Source organism: Meriones unguiculatus, chromosome 18 (assembly GCF_030254825.1).
Source record: "Meriones unguiculatus strain TT.TT164.6M chromosome 18, Bangor_MerUng_6.1, whole genome shotgun sequence".
In the NCBI taxonomy this organism is placed as follows: domain Eukaryota; kingdom Metazoa; phylum Chordata; class Mammalia; order Rodentia; family Muridae; genus Meriones; species Meriones unguiculatus.
In genome coordinates this window covers 63,319,668-63,337,266 of record NC_083365.1, presented here as the reverse complement: position 1 = coordinate 63,337,266, position 17,599 = coordinate 63,319,668, and the positions used below count along the sequence as shown (strand labels likewise).

Below are 17,599 nucleotides of genomic sequence, written 5' to 3'. Positions count from 1 at the left end.
GTGATAGAATCAGGGCTTATTGTCTGTGGTCGCTGGTTGTTTCCTAAGGAAATTTCCTTCCAATCTTTTTGAAAATGCAAACATTTTTTTTTCCATTGAATGGATCACATATAAAACAGTATATTCAGTTTCCTATGGCCAAAAATATTATAAAACACAATTTCTCCCCCCATACTTGGTTCTTCACCAAGTACATTTTACTCTAAGAAAAGCACATGTCTCATTCTCTGGTCAAGATTCTTAGCTTCTCAGCTTGAGCATGAGGAGCTGCAAACACAGAGTATGGGAAAACATTATGTTGGATAACCTCCACAGAGTCCTGCTACATCCTACCCCCTGTGTGGGAGTGTGTTAAAAGCAGTGGGTTATATAAAAAGATTTCTTTCTGTGGCAACACATATGTCTCAGCTCTTCTCTAAAACTGGAAGCCTTTAGATCAGGTGCCAGGAAAGCCATGATAAGGGCAATGCCCACACAATTTGAACATTTCTCTCTAAGTGAGAAATGCTACAATATGGTATTCTCCCTTTGTGCGTGAAGAGAGTCAAAACCAAACCAGGATCAATTATGCTGCTTTTTTCTTTCTTTCTTTTTTTTTCCCAGCTTCATGGAAGAAAAGAAATATTGTGTTATATATAATAGTTACTGAATAAAAATTCTTTAAATATTCTTTAACTATATCCACAGTCCTACGAAATTCAAGTGGATTTTTCCAGTGCATCCAGTGCAGAATATCATGGTGCACAGTACAATTTGATAGAAATTTCTACCAACGTTAGAAGGTCTGTGAGATGGTCCGGCAGTTAAGAGCCCTTTCTTCTCTGGGAGAGGATCAGTTTCATTCCCAGTACCCACAGTGGTTGCTCATAACCACTTATAACTCTAGCACCAGTGGATTTGACTTCATCTTCTGGTTTCCATAGATACCTGCACTCCCATTCACATAGTCCTACACAGACACACATGCATAATTGGGGAAAAAGGAGACCTTAAAGGCATTAGTTATAGTTGTAATAGCTAACTTCCAACCTGGAACTAGGTAAGGGACATGCTTGCGGTTTTAAGATATTCTGGCAAATCTAAAGAACATTCATATTTGTTGTTTCTGGGGTTGTCATCAGTGTCCAAGGAAGTTCAGCAACTGCTTGTTCATGGTCATCTATTTAGTGATCACAGCAAAAAATTATTCAAGTCCAGTGCTTCACAATTTCTGAATCTATGGAAGTGTGCAGGGTTTGTTGCTAAAATGTAAAGGAAGGAATGGGCTTGGGTGAGTAAAGGAAGACAACATCAGGAAGGAGGAGGAAGCTGAGGAGAAGGTTTTGTTTAGGGGATCAAGGAGCATGAACCCGGCACTAGTTATGAATGGCATAAGGTAGGACTGAGAGTGTAGGAAGGGTTGAGCATGTGTTAACATGATCAGAAGGCTGCACTGGGTAATATTAGGGTCTAGCAATGGATGGAAGTGAAAGCCAGAGGAACTATGCAGCAAAACAAAAATTTTGCAATCTAATTAAAAGCCAAATTAGTAGCTTATCTTTAAAAAATACTTACTATGAGTCAGGAAAATCGTTCGTATGTGTGTATGTTAACCAAAATAGAGTAGGGATCATCATTAACTAAGTTTTCCAATAATGCCTTTGAGACAGAGCAGCTAAGCAACCTTCCCAAGGCCATCATGTAGCAGAACCTGGTTATGCATGAAAAAAAATCTGATGGAGGAGAATTGGTCTGTTTCTGAATGGTGCTCTCGCTAACCTGTGTACACCACAAAGCCCACACTCTTTGACAGGATTGTGAAGTAAAAAGTGTTGTGTTTCATTTTTTTTTCATCAGAAATCATACATTGTAGGAGCTGGAAAGACCATTCAGTTGGCAAGTGCTTGCTGAACAAACGTGAAGAGCTGGTTTGCAATTTAGCAGCCACATGAAAGCCAGGCAGAAGGGTGTACTTACAAGTCCAGGATGGGGAGGCTCCCTGATATTCTAAGGTTCCTTAGTACCTATAAATCAATGGGTGACAGATTCAGTTAGAAAATTCACCTAAAAATAAAAATGGTGTTTAGAGTGATTGAAAAAGTCCAGTATCAATGATTTGTCCTCCAAATGCACATCAAACGTGTACACACAACCGGAGTGGGGGTAACTATCAATGCTGCTTATTGTCAGAGACTTGGAGGCAACAGGAGCTCCACAAGGAAAGCAACAGAACCAAAAAATCTGGGTAGAAGGGTCTTTTCTGAGACTGATACTCCATACAAAGACCATGCATGGAGGTTACTTAGAACCCCTGCACAGAAGTAGCCAAAGGAAGCTCAGTTTCCAAGTAGGTTCCCCAATAATTGGACATGAACTCTCTGACATGAATTCATGGGCTGGCTTTTTGATCATTTCCACCTGAGAGCAGAGCAGCCTTACCAGTCTACAGAGGAAGACAATGCAGCCAGTCCTGATGAGACCTGATAGACTAGGGTCAGATGGAAGAGGAGGAGGACCTCCCTTATCATTGGACTGGGGGAGGGCATAGGAGAATAAGAGGGAGGGAGGATAGGGTTAGGAAGGGATGAGGGAGGGAGCTACAGCTGAGATACAAAGTGAATAAACTTAATTTAAAAAATCAAAAAGAACATACTGAGACTCAGAACATACTGAGATCTAAGATTTCCAGTAAAAGTCTTGACTGTAGCTAGTTCTAGAGAATGATTATGGAAGAGAGGAACTTCATAATTATCCTGGAATGGCTATCCTATGGAGGAAGAGTTTGAACTAGTTCAGAACCTGCAGTCCATCTGTAATTCTCCCCATCCTGCTGTGTGTGCAAACTGAATCATCCTTCTGTTATTTAAATGGGCGTCTTACAACATCATCTCATGACTCTTTATATGTGAATGAAGAAGTGCTTGTAAGGAACATGGACCTTACTCATTTCTTTAAGTATCCTTGAAGGAGAACATGTGTGCTTTTCTATCAGCCTGATCTTTCTTGTTACTTGTTTTTACAGAAGAAGTAGATCAGTCTATTGATAAACTTTTGCTGTCCTCTTTGACACAGAAAGGTCACTGGTTTGAATGTAAAATATCCTCTACTGGCACATTTGTTTGAACACTTGAATCCCAGCTGGAGCTGCTTTTGGATGGTTATGAGAACTATGAAGAGATAAAGCCTCATTGCAGGAAGTTGATCCCTGGGCGTGGGCCTTTATGTTTGATAGCAGGGCCTACTTCCTGTTGCATTCTGCTTTCCCACTATAAAGACAATATGACCAGCTGCTTTCTGCTCCTGTCCCCAGGCTTCCTCTGGCTCTGTAGATGGTATACCATAGAACTACAAACCAGAAACAACCCTTTCTCCTTTCCTTTCTTTGTTGTCAGTATTTTGTCACAACAATAAAAAAAAATTAACTGAGTCAGGCACTGAGGTGGTTTGATTCACAGAAAATATACACAGTCAATCACAATGAAGGTAGAACTTTGCATTTTTCCATGAGGCTATGGTGAGAAGTTTCCCTCACTGACATTCTGAAACAGTAATGCTTAAAACAAAGGTGTAGCAATGGCCCAGTGAATTATCATAAGAGCTTGTTCTAAGTTCTACTGCTTGGCAAGGGGGTCGCAGAGTGGATATTCAGAGAGCATTAAGAAAGCTCTCTATGGCACCTTTCTTGAGAAATGCTAAAAATACAGTCTTGAAACAGAAAATCCAAGAAAGTTTTTGGAATAGAAAGAAACAAGATGAAAAAGGTGACTTTAAATTCCTAAGTCACTTCCATGAATCAGAAACATTTTAATAACTAGAAGACAAAAGATTCCTCTGTATTGATCCCTTCCAAGGATCAATGCCTCAATAGGCTTTCATCTGACACACTGATAAGGGCTTCGATCTATTTATCATGTTAAAGAGGCTCCCTGCTGCACAACCAGTGTAACACTTGGTTTGTTCCTTTTCTCTGTTGATGTACACTCTTTGGGCCTGAGAGGGAAAGTTCTGATCCCAAAGAAAGCACTGATTGCCATTGTCAGTATCTTTAACAAATATGATTGCAAGGAAAAGGTACTTAATATTTTGAGTTGATGAGAAAATGGGATCTATCTACTAAGATATCATTATTGCTTATGTGTAGTCACCATCACTTTAGCTCTTCAAATGCATAACAGAAGTACTTATCTGTCTACTTGTGTGATAGGAATACTGGTATTATTATACACCACCTTACCTTATACCAAGAATCAAACTCTACATTTTGAGGTGGTGGATAGAGCCTGAAATAGTTTACACTTTGGCATAGGTGTTAAAAACAGATGCAGATGCCATTATTCCCTCCTGTCTCTTAGAGTTTGGTCAAGCAATGACTGAAAGCAAATGATAGAAAATTATTCAGGTTCAAAAAAGGGACACCAGCAAGGAGTTAAACTCCGTGGATAGCAGCAAATTTGGCGTGTGCAGCTGAGGTGGCATTTTCTTGAATATATATATATATATATATATATATATATATATATATGCTAGTCTATCTTTTAAACAAATGATTAATACTTTTGCTTAAAGAGGAAAACAGATTTCAAATTTTCTCTAGAGGAGGGCTTTGCCCTGTGTTCTGCCTGAGCATTTCTGTTTTCTTTGTGCCTGAGGGGCATGAATGCAGAGTTATGTTCTTTTTTCTTGGGAACATTCTAATGATCATTTTGGCTAAAAGTAAATTTCCTATGTGTCTCAGTAGTATTCAATGTGATAAAAATCTAAAATTCCTAAAAGCAAAGCTTTTGGCATGGCTGCAAGCGAATATCTAGGTTGAGTTATTTGAGGTGAGAAGATTCATTCTGATTGTGAGTAGCACTGTCCCATAGTCTAGGGTCATGAACTGAATGAAAAATGAGACAGTGATTGGAGCACTAGCCTTCATCCATTTGTGCCACCTGACTTCATACACAATAAGACCAATTATCTCCTGTACCTGCTGCCATGCCTTTCCCATCATGATGGGCAGCAAGCCCTCAAACAGTAGGTCAAAATAAACCCTTCCACACTTAAGTTTCTTTTGGCAGGTATTTGGCCACTACAGCGAGATGAATAACTACTATACTGCTATATGATGTTTTGTCCAATTCTGAGAATTCATAGAGTATACATGTTTGCTTTAGGACACCTCATTTCTTTTTCTGCCTCCTCCCCAAACCCTTCACTGGCTACAGTGGTTAAAGCCTTCGAGTAGTCATCAGTTCTTACTCTCACATATTTATACCTACATGCACCAAACATGAAAAATAAGCCTGCTTGTGTATTCAAAGTCAGCACCAGATTTAAGGTTGGCTATTTCAGAGGGAAGTTTGGTGAGTCCCTTGTATCTCAAAGTGACAAACAGAATAAACATTGCATAGGTCTCTCCAGTTACCAGGCCTACTCATGCTAACATGAAACTCTGGAGTGTCTGTGAAGACTTGCATGCTGGTGGAGGGACCATGAGAACCAGTTGGCAGTGGTTTCAACAGGCGGTAAGGGGAGTAGCACAAATCACTACTGTTTTCAGTGATGTTAAATAATTAAACAATAATTCCCCAACAACTATAGCATCTGAGAACTACAGGAAGTCAAGTATTAAAAGAGCAGCACATTATCAGAACTAAAGCTAGAGTCCATGGTGCATTTTCTCCTAATACACACTCAACACATTTAAATGATGACACATAAGAAGAGGCTACAAGCATCAGATGCTACAGGCATTAATTTATTTTATTAATGGAGATTGGGGAGAGCTCAGTCAGAAAAATGCTTGCCAGTACATCATGAGACCTGAGTTTTATTCCCAGAACCCACTTAAATGAGCCAAGTCTGATGGGATATTGAGATCCCAGCTCAGGGGAGGTGGAGATCGGTGAATCCCTGAGGACTAGTCACCAAGCTGAGTTCTAAGTAAAAACGGGAGAATCTGGCTCAAAACATAAGATAAGAACAACAAACTAACTAATGACAACCAAGGTTGCCCTCTACCTCTACACACAGGAATGTATGGTCATACACACACACACACACACACACACACACACACACACACACAGGCACACATAAACATGCATGCACATGCACACAAAGACACACCAAAACCCCCAAAACACTACTTATTTCTCCAAGCATATAGAAAATTTATAGCATGAAATTTCTAGATGGTGTTATGTTAAATTATGGACACGTGTTTTAGAAAAAAGGTAGTGTAGAATGAGTCTCTTGGGCAAAATTCACCCCCAAAACATGTCCCAAATTTAATTAATGTGCATTTAATTACTGTAATACAAACAGAGCTGGCTGGTTTTAATTATGTGTATTTGTGTCTCTGCGTGCAAGTGCCCATATGTGGTAGATTCAGCGGTACACGTATGTACTGGCAGCTTACACCTGCTATTTTCCTCAGTCACTTTCCACCTTGTTTTTTGAGACAGAGTCTCTTATTGAACCTGAGCTTACCAGTTTGGTTACTGTAGAGTTCTTTCCTAGCATATGTGAGGCTCTCATAGCCAGTACTGTCTGAAAGAACTTAATTTGTACCCAAAGCCCACCTGTACCTATTACTCCCTTATAATTAACACAGTCTTTTCCTTTTTTGGTTAGATGTCCTTTAATGTCCAGCTGTAATCATTACTTGTACTTTTCTTTCTGGGAGAGAGTTCTTGATGTCAAATATTGCATTCTGCTGAGAGCAGGTGCTTAACCTTAAGTCAAAACTTGAACACTTCCAACTTTAACAACAAATGAAGCTTACACAAGTAAACAGTATCCTTTGGTGCTGGATATAGTATTTATTCAAGATGAAAAATAAACTTAGAAAAATCTGAAATCCATCTAAAAAATTTCTCACTAGAAGAGGTATAAGAACCAGTTGGCAGAGATTTGAGCACATACTAAGGAAAGTAACACACATTGCTGATGTTTTCTGTGCTAGTAAATAATTCCCACAGGTCTGCAACATGTTAGAACCACAGAAAGTGAAGCTTAAGGACAGTAGCACATTCTTACAATTCGAGCAAGAGTCTGTGATGCACTTTCCTGTAATATACACCCAACACAATTAAATAACTACATGTCATCTAAGAGTTAAGAATTCTGCCCTTCACCCCTTTATTATCTTGAAAATTTCCCACATGGTTAGTGCCATATTTTACTCCAATTGAAAACTAAGAAAGGCAAATGGAATAAATATCAGATGAGGGAGAAAACAGGGACCTGGATAGGAGCCAACTCACAGAGGGATTCTGAAAGAATCTACCCAGCAGGGTATTAAAGCAGATGCTGAGACTCAACCAAATTTTGGGTATAGTGCAGGGAATCTTATGGAAGAAGAAAAAGATAGAAAGGCCTGGAGGGGACAGGAGCTCCACAAGGAGAGCAACAGAATGAAAAATTCTGCGTCACATGGTCTTTTCTGAGACTGATACTCCAACCAAGGACCATTCATGGAGATAACCTAGAACCCTGGCACAGACGTAGCCCATGGCAGCTCAGCCGCCAAATGGGCTCTGAAGTAAGGGGAACAGGGGCTGTCTCTGACATGAACTCAGTGGCTGGCTCTTTGATCATCTCCCCCTAAGTTGGGGAAGGGGCAGCCTTACCAGGCCACAGAGGAAGACTATGAAAGACAGTCCTGATGAGACTTGATAGGTTAGGGTCAGATGGAAGGGGAGGAACTATCAGTGGATTGAGGAACAGTCATGGCAGTAGAAGAGGTAGGGAGGGCAGGATTGGGAGGGGCAGATAGAGGGGCTACAGCTGGAATACAAAGTGAATAAATTGTAATAGATAGATAGATAGATAGATAGATAGATAGATAGATAGATAGATAGATAGATGAAAAAAATACAAAAATCCTTTTTAGCTTTTAGGGCCATACAAAAACAGTTGTTGGGGTAGATATGGCTTCTTATTGTAGTTTGTTGAGCCTAGTCTTATGCAAAAACTGTATGGTGAGAAAGCATCACACCTGCTTGGGGAAAAGTGAGATATTTAATATGTATTGAAATGTCACATTGTGACCCCAAACATGTATGACTACTATTTGTCAAATAAAAATTAAAGCTACTTAAAAGAAAAAAGAAAACCAAGAGTACCTGATAAAAGCACCACCACTGCCAGCTGTCATTATTCAAGTGGTGGGAAGTGCTTCTTCTGTGTCCTAAAGCTAATGATAACATTTTTGTTTAGCAAGGCGATTGTAAAATTAGAGAAGCAAGCCACAGCAATGTACACAAACAATGTAATCTATAAATAATACAGTGGAAGGAAGCACACTAGCATAATATTCTTAATACAGTCTGTGCATATCTGCCATGGAAAGTGAGTTTGAAGAGAAAGCAGCTCAAGAGAAAGAAGAAACAGACAAAGTGTCTGTAGGAAAGGTTACGCATGTGATGTGGAGAGGACCACTAGAATCCATGCAGCTCCTGGAGGCCAAGCTGGCACTGTGAAGTTGGCTCTGTTTCCCTGGCTGGAGCGGCACAAACAGTGGCACTGAATGGTGCTCACAGGTTTGTGTCCATGGCAGCTCTTGTCTGAAAGTGAAATCACTAAAGAATTCAGATTTCCAATCAGCCCAGTGGACTGTCATTGTTTACTTTTCCCTCATCTTTATCAAAAGTGCCTGTCCTGGAGATGCCTTAAAGAGCACTCCTGTTTATTTAGTTATTGACTGTGTCAGACTCCACCATTTATTGGTTTGGAAAGCTGTTTCTAACTTCTGCCACATGGAGTCTAGCATCTTCTCTCTCTCACTCTCTCTGTGTGCATGTATGTGTCTGTGTGTACAGGTATGCATACACATGGATGTGAATGTCTGTGTAGGCCCAAGATCAATGCCAAGTGTTTCCCTCCTTACTCTTTTAAGACAGGGCCACTTATTAAACTTATTTATAGCATTTGGGTTTGGGTATACTGTCTGCCCAGGAAATTCCATGGATCCTACTGCCTCTTCTTCAGTGAAAAGATTGCAAATGCATGTCACTATGTTCAACTTTTACATGAGTTCTGAGGATTCAAATCCAGTTCCTCATAGTTGCATAGCAAGCACTTAACTGAGAAAGCCCTATCTTTAGCCCCTAAAATGTCATTACAAAGCATGAAAAATAATGATAAAAGAATTTAAGAGATGTGGGGGGGGGGTTCTACTTTGAAGTTTTATAAATCTTTTGTTTTTCTGTATTCGAATCTAGGTAGGAACACTTAAATGTAATAAAATACAATGATAGGATAGGTTCTGTGCTACATCTTATTCTCTACTAATTATCTGGCTCTACAAACCTCTGGAGCCTTATATGGGAACATAAACATAAACTCTTCTCATTTTACAAGGGAGGAAGCTAACACTGCCAGGTGTTAAATGGTTTTTCAAGTTATATAGACAGCAAGTATTTTCATTAGAAATTTAACAGGCTCTTGAGAAGCTTTGAAACTTTTAAAATAATGCTTCCCACTTGAAAGTTAAGCTATACACTGAACTGGTTTTTGTGAATCCTTTGGAAGATACAGGATAGCATCTATGCAGAGCTACACTGTGCCTGGAACAATGCGGATGCAAAAGGAGGGATGTATCAGATGAAAGGCTGATATGCTGAGACACAAAAACAGAAATGTATGGAGATGATTGGGCATGAGTACCATAACAACCATTGCTCATAACGGGTGTTTGAGAGAATGGCAGCCCATTCTCAGGTAAAACCATCAAGCAGAAAACAATAGCATAGATTCAGTGTACACCGCTGTGTTCTTAGTTGTGCCTCTGTGTGGCAAAGTAGATCATAATCTCTCCCCTAGTGGTTTGAATGGAAACTGTCCAACCACAGGCTCGTGTGTTTGAACGCTGGGTCCTCACCTGTTTAGAAACTTGAGTGACTTTTAGAAGGTAACGAGTAGCTGGAGGAAGAGGATCACAGTGGATCCTCCACAGAGGATCACAATAGCTCTTGATGTTTGATAGCCAAGCTCATTTCCTGTCACTTTCTCATTCCTACGGTCTTCCATTTTTGCTGTCAGGCATTCCCTGCCTAATGTCATGTCTTTCCTACAATTATGGATTCCACCACCTTGAAGTGAAAGCCAGATGGGCCTTTCTTTCCCTCCTTATGTAGTTTTTATAAGAGGTTTTATCACAGCAACTAGGAAAGTAACTCATACAAAGCAAATGCAATTGATAGGGTTGCAATTCAGTGTTGGCTTTACTAGGAGTATAGACTACTCTACTCTTTGGAATGATTTGTGACAAGAGACGTGTTCTCTTTTTTGCTAAAGTGGGTGCACTCATTAGTGATGATTATTAACTTAAAATGAGGTTATTGAAACTGGAAACTGACTAAAAAAAATCATTCAATTTTAATAAACTTGAATATTGATTGACATCCAACTTAGAAACCCTGGAAATATTCTTAAATCTCATCCTAGGTCCAATTCAGGGTCTTTTTAATATATTGTTATTTCAAAAAGACTGAAAAAAAAACATACATTGAGCTGCGTAATGCCATGCCTGAAAGATGGAGCTGGTTTCCGCCTTCCACCTTCCCGATGGTGAGTGCTCTCTGTCACAAACAACTCCACATTTGGCTAAGGCTGAGGATCTGGCTTGCTTCCATGTATGTGGACCTAACTGCATTGCCCACGTGGCTTGCTGAGGTTGGCTATCCAGAGGCTATTTAAAGTGGGCTGGCTTTCCCCAGGGTCAGATGATTGTTCAAGGTTCCTGAATAAACTGCATTGAAAAAAAAAAAAAAAAAAACATACATTGCCTATCCTAGTGAAAATATTGGGTCCCAATGAAATTATAATTTTCAGAATCAACATGTGAGCTTTGAATCTTTTATCCCACACCAGCCTTTTATGAGAGTTGTTGCACAGATTATAATCCTGGTAACTGGCGCTCTTATAAATACACTGAGTGAATTTTAGGACTTGTGAGTTGTGAACCCTCTTGGACAATGAGTTCTGAGTTAAAGATCATTTGTAGGGTCTCCAAAAAAGCTCGCTGGCTTTAAATGGTGTGTGTGTGTCTCTGTGTGTGTGTGTGTGTGTGTGTGTGTGTGTGTGTGTGTCTTCCAGAGGTACACATGTCTTCTTGTATTACTCTTACTTTATTTTTCAAGACAGGTTCTCTCACTGAATGTACTGTCCTCTAAACTGGGTAGACTAAATGGCCAGAGAGCCCCAGGGACCCTCCTGTCTCTACCTTCTAGCCTCAGGATTATAGGTGGGTGGTGCCACATTCAGCTTATTTTTGAATGACATTTTCTTGTTATATTTTGCTCACTGAATCATCTCCCAAGCCCCTCACCTGGGTCTTTGTACTAGCACAAATGGAAACTTTACACGCCTCGTTATAGGTAGTGATCTATGACATACTTTAATGCTACACATAAAGTAATCCAAAAATTTTTGGTCCCAATTCTTTTGGTTACTAATATCATAGTGTGATTTTGTTTAAAAATAATTAGGATATTTTTAATCTATAGTTTAATAACCCAGAATTCTAGAAATTCATCTGAAATAGAGACAGGGTTTGTGTTGGGTCAAACAACCTAACAGGTTTGTGGGTCATTTAGAATATTGACTCTGCAGATAAAACATATCTGTCTATTGGGCACATCATAATACTGGCTCAGCAAAAATTTTTCCCCTACAGAGCTGGAAGTCAGACAACCAGCTCTGTCTGATGTTAACCATGGTCTATAAAAAAGGCTTCTTTATTCAATAAGTTTGAGAAATGTCAAAGTATTAAAAGTTAAATGATTTTTTTGCATGATTTCTGTATGTGTGTGTGTGTGTATTGGTTAAGTGTATATTTCATATACTTATAAAGTGGATGCATCCTTCCTGTCTTCCTGCCCATCTGTCCCATGATTCTTGCCATTCTCCTCCTCAAAAGCCCAGAAACCTAGCCATACCTCCTCCATTGGGCCCTCCCCAGGTATAGACCACTTAATGAAGCAATCAGCTATAATGTTTTAGGCAGCTTTACACAAACAAGGATGGGTGTATCCAGCTGGCAGTAACCAGATCCTGAGTGCCAGTAATTAGCTTTAGACCAACCTCCAACAAACCACTTACCAAGAAAACCCACCATTGACTTGCCTACAAGACAACTAATTGAGACAAAGTTACCTCTTTTCAGATGACTCTGTCTTGTGAAACTAACCAGCATCACAGGTGACAGGGAAAAGCATGACAAGACCGAAGAAGTAGATACCAGAAACAGATGAGTAAGTCAAGTGTAGATGCACAAAAGTTGAAGAGTCTTTGAGGGGCTATCCAGCAAGAAGTTGGTATGTTAGCTAGAAATCAAGATATAAACTTGGTCTCTTCAGGTCCCCCTAGGCCCAGATTTTTGGCTCTGTTGTCTCCTTATGGAGCTCCTGTTCCCTCCAGGTATTTCTGTCTCCCACTTCTTCCATAAGATTCCACGTATTTTGCCCAAAGTTTGGCTATGAATCTCAGCATCTGCTTCAACACCCTGCCGGGTCAGGACCGCATATAGAGAGAATCCCTGCCATATGTAACCCATGAGCAGCTCAGTCTCCATGGTAGATCTCTAGTAAGGGGAGCAGGAGGAATCTGTGGCATGAATTTGGTTGCCTGCTCTTTGATCACCTACCTCTGGTTGGAGTGGCCACAGAGAAAGAGGATCCAGACAGTCCTGATGAGACCTGATAGGTTAGGGTCAGATGTAGGGGAAGAAGACCTTCCTTATCAGTGGACTAGGGGAAGTGCATAGGGGGAGATGAGGGAGGAAGAGTTAGACCAGGAGGAGATGAGGGAGGGGCTACAGCTGGGATACAAATAAATTATTAATAATAATAATAATTTTAAAAAGATATAAGCTTAGACTTTGCTGGTGTATAATAACTTATTAGTTTTGATATGTTATTTAGCAATATGATTTTTCAGAGAAGACAACAATTTACATTTATTTTGTGAACCTTGACAAATATGAATAAACTGGTAGGTTTCATTTTCTCAAACTATCTTAACTCCTCTTCTTATAGTACTTTCCCCAGACCATACCCAGATTTTTGCCTAGTCCTTCAAAGACAAATTGCATAGAGAGAACGCCCCAGTCTTTTCAAAAGACTATGAGGATCCTTTTTCTTCTTCTGAAAGTCAGTAGTGAGCAAGCATGTCCCCTGCAGGTGTGCTTGCTTGAATGTGTAAGGCCCAATTCAGGTTTCATTTGTCAGAGATTGTCTCTAGTCTTCTAAATGGCTCAAATGATGAACATCCTCTCTTGTCCTTGAGGCAGTTTCTTGGCTGTTTAGTTTTTTCCCCCTGTTGCTATGAATAAAATCCCTAACAAAAGCAACTTTAAAAAAATAGGGTTTATTCAAGGAATGAGTGCAAGGCTATAATCCACATTGGTGGGGAAATCACAGTGGCAGCACCCCAAGGAGGTAATCACTCTGCAGTTAAAGAGAGGGACAAAGCCTAGGAGTCAGATCATTTCCTCTATTTCATAGTGTGGGATTGCTGCCAAGGGAATGGTGTCACCCACAGTGGGTGAGTCTTTCTGTCTCAAGTAACACAAGCTACATAGCTCCTGATAGTCATGCAAGGAGTCCATAGAGTAAGTCTAGATTTTTGTCAAGTTGACACCATTAATTATCATAGTTATCTCAGGGTGACCATTACCCTAGTAAGTAAGACATTTTACTCTCATTTTCTGTGAAAAAACCAAACACACCCCATCAAGTTAGAGCAATGACATCATGAAATTACAGGAGGCTGGACAAGTAAATCTATTTCATCTACTACTTAGATTATCCATGATCAGCATAGAAATTATCCTTGTCCTATGGGAGATTGTGTGTGGGGGGGGTAGTGGTGGTGGTACAATGTAGAAAAGGTTGGGACTCCAAAAGATTTACCTGTGGCTGACTCCCAGATGCAGGGTTAAAGATAAGCTGCTGCTCTCAGTTCTGCCTTATTTTGTGAGGAAGATTCTGCCTTATTTTGTGAGGAAGGTTCTCTCACTGAAACAGGAGCCTTCCCATTTTGGCTAGAATAATTAACCAGCAAGCCCTAGATATCTTTTTGTCTTCATGTCCATAGCCCTGGGGTTACAGACAAGTGATGTTATGGCCAGCTTTTTATATTAAGTCCTGGAAATGTAATCTCATGCCTTCACATTTGTGTGGTAAACACTAATGGTTGAACCATCTCCCAGATCCTAGAACTAAGAATCTTGAGGAGAGAAGTGAGAGGGCCAGAAATTTTGGGCTTATGGGGCTGCATGTCTCAGAAAGTTTCGTTGCTGTTGCGTGACCACAGGTGTTCTTCACATTAATGTCATTTCCAGTTTACAAATGACATGTTTAAAGCATTACTTACAATCTTATGCATTGTGTTGCAGCTTCTTTTGGTAAACTTTATAACATCATGACACTGGAAGCCAAAAAGGCTTTCTGTTGCCAGTGAGTGCTTGGAGGCTACTTGTCTCTACCTCCCCAGAGCTAAGGTTAAAGACACACAATGTCTTGCCTTTTCACCTGGATTCTAGGACTCAACCTCAGGTTCTCAAGCTTGCACAGCTAGTGACAGATCCATCTTCCTGGCCCAAGGGAAAAAAAATAATTCCATTGTGAGAAAGTTTTTTGAGTTATCACATTTTTCTATTTACTGCTATTAACTTCCTTCACCATCCATATCTATTGCTTTCTTTGAAAACTTCCTGTCATCTCCTTAAACTCTTGTTCACTCTGATTTTACACAGAGGCAATACATTTGGAAGCATGTACAATACCCACTCTCTTAGCTTGTCTGGGCTCTTTGGTAGTCATGAAAGTTTATATATTTATATTGAAAAACTGCACTGAGCAGCCACATCTGTTGAGACCTTTGCAACTGGAGGTAGGGCAGACCTATTATGCATGATATGTGTGGGTTCACCTTTTTCAGATGAGTGAACATGTGGAGGTCAGAGGTTGACATAGGACATCTTCCTTCATTGATTTCCACTTTATATCTAGAGTCAGACTTTCCCACTTGACACTAAAGAGAGTGAATTTTGTTTTCTAGCTAGTTAGTTTTCTCTGGGGGAATTTCTTCTCTCTTCTTCCTGGGTGCAAATATCACAAGAGGGGTGTCTTGCCTGCCTGAAATATTACATGGATGTCAGATATTCAAACTTTATTTCTCATATTTGTGCAGCCAATGCTTTACCTACTGAGTTATCACCTCAAACCCCTACCATGACAATTTGAATTAACTGCATTATACCTGAGATTCCACGCACAGTGTTTGTCCCCTTTCATAGCTCTATGACATTATCTTTCTATGTCTGGTTCTTAAATAAGCAGTGTGTGCCAAACAAGGAGAAGAAAAGAAACAAAGCATCAGTTAAACAAATTGGTTAAAGAGTCTGGAAATTATGCTCATGGAACAGCCTTTTTAATAAGTAAATTAGGCTTATGAATCTGATATAAAGTGTCTGCTTGAGGCGACCTTTTCCGGTCTCGGTGTACTGTTCCCAAATGCATCCTGCTATAAGGCAACCCAGCATGTTCTCACTCACTTCACTTCTTATCATAGGAACAATAGATGTTTCCATTTCCCAAGTATGCTTTTCCCTCACAAGAAAACATTATTGATTTTTTTTTTTTTTAGTGACCATAGACAAATGATTTTTTAGCCTACATTTTCAGTGCTAAATTGAGTTTATTAACAGTAGTTCAAGGTCTGTGGGAGGCTTATTAAAGATGGGATTAGAAGGCCAATATTTCTGACAGCTTGCCCCAAGCCTTCTCTTTTCATATATGAGTGGACTTGAAAGCAGTGCACTGAAAATATTATAATATGTATTTTATGATAAAGTGGTTTGAGGGTCTTTTAATAGATAGAATGTCATAGTGTGCTTTTGTGTGTGTGCCTACATATATATATTTGTACTGATGTATGTTCAGATGTACTTAAGTGTACCTGTGCATGTAGAGGTCCTAGGAGACTCTTGGTTGTGTTCTTCTTGAACCATCCACCTTGATTTTAGAACAGATTTCTCATTGGTCTAGAAAGCACCAAATAGGCTAGACTGATAGCCAGTGAGTATAAGTGATTTGACGGGTTTCAGCTCTAGCATTATCTCATGCACTATCACAGACATGGATTCTGAGTGACTGCACTCAGGTCCAGGACATGTTTTATCCAGTGTATAGGAAACTTTCTAGAAAAAGTTAAGATCCTGCTGATTCCAAGTAACAGAATATAAAATCCAGCCAATAGGAGCAAAATGCATGTTTTCCTGGAAAGTTCCTGGTTTATCTCAGACTGTAACACATTTTACAGAAGTCCTCAGAAAGTCTGGGTGTGAAAACAGGCATTGGGGAACAACAGAAACTAAATGGACAGATATCACCAGGACTCCTCCCAGCTCCTCTGCTGCATACTGCAGGTCGCCAGATCTTTTTTTCTTGTCTCTTTCATATTAGATGTTGGGATCTTGTACTCCATAGTGTAGGCCATGAAAATCACGCATTTTTCTTGACATCATAACTAACAAGAACATAGCAAAGGCATTGCTTACCTTTCTTTGCTTATCTATCTGTTGCTAAAGCAATAACTGTTTTTAGAGGCAGTTGGTAGCTCAGATGCTAAAGATGCTTGCTCTCAAGATTGACAGCCTGAGTTCATTTGCAGAGAAATACATGGCAGAAGGAGAGAGTTGACTCCCTCATATTGTCCTCTCACCTTTGCACATCCCATGTGGCAGGTGCTCCCTTCCACCACATTTATACACAGTAAATAAGCAAATAAATAAATGTAAAAAAAAAGAATTTAAAAATACACACTTTGTTGGCTGCCAAGAACAGGCAAGTGATAACTGGGCCTCACTGAATCTCTGTGGGGGTGGATAGGGTGAAAGGGAACAAAGTAGGAAGCCTGGGGGAACCTTGAGTAAAGTGAGTTCAGGAAAAGAGATGGTCAGAGGTCAAGCTAGAAAGTTAACTCAGCCACATTATGCCTCATGACCATCTTTAACCTCACTTCCAGGGGATCCAACACCCTTTTCAGGCCTTTTCCAGCATCTGGTACACATGCAAGTGGTATATATATGTATATATATGTAGGCAAGCACTCATACCCAAATATGAGAAACATATATAAAAAGGAGATCTTCAGAAGCAAGGCAATGGCAGGATACAAAGGAGGAGAGGGATTCTGACAGAGGATGTTCAAAGCAGGGCTACTCCTTGGGGTTTGTGAGGGATGGATAGGGGCGAGTGGGGGTGTGGGGACCTGAAGCGCCTTACCCAGATTGGTTGAAAGGACACCATGTTGGTTTACCATAGCTCGTGAAAGTCTTCAGGATGGCTTTGGCAGTTTCTGAATAGATAGAATTGCCTTGCATTTTAATTGAGGGGTGCATTCAACTTTAAACCATGTTCTGTTTCTGCAGGTAGAGATAATTTCCTGGCCATCTCTCAAATGAAGCACAGACAGTAATCTCCAGGAGTGCTATTTTTTCACTTCCTTTAAAAAGCTACAGGACTTTTCAATGTAAACTTGTAATTCTTCTGCACTTTCTGGCATAATTAACACACCATTCTATAGAATATTCCTTCTTCCATTCAGTTCTCTCTGCAATAGC

The 17,599-nt window shown here is 40.0% G+C and overlaps 1 protein-coding gene across 1 annotated transcript in view; it reads left to right on the top strand.

The window, feature by feature from the left end:
* LOC110565027 (contactin-associated protein like 5-1-like) overlaps positions 1-17,599 on the top strand; it is a 703,043-nt gene that overhangs the window by 424,288 nt on the left and 261,156 nt on the right. The window lies entirely within an intron of this gene.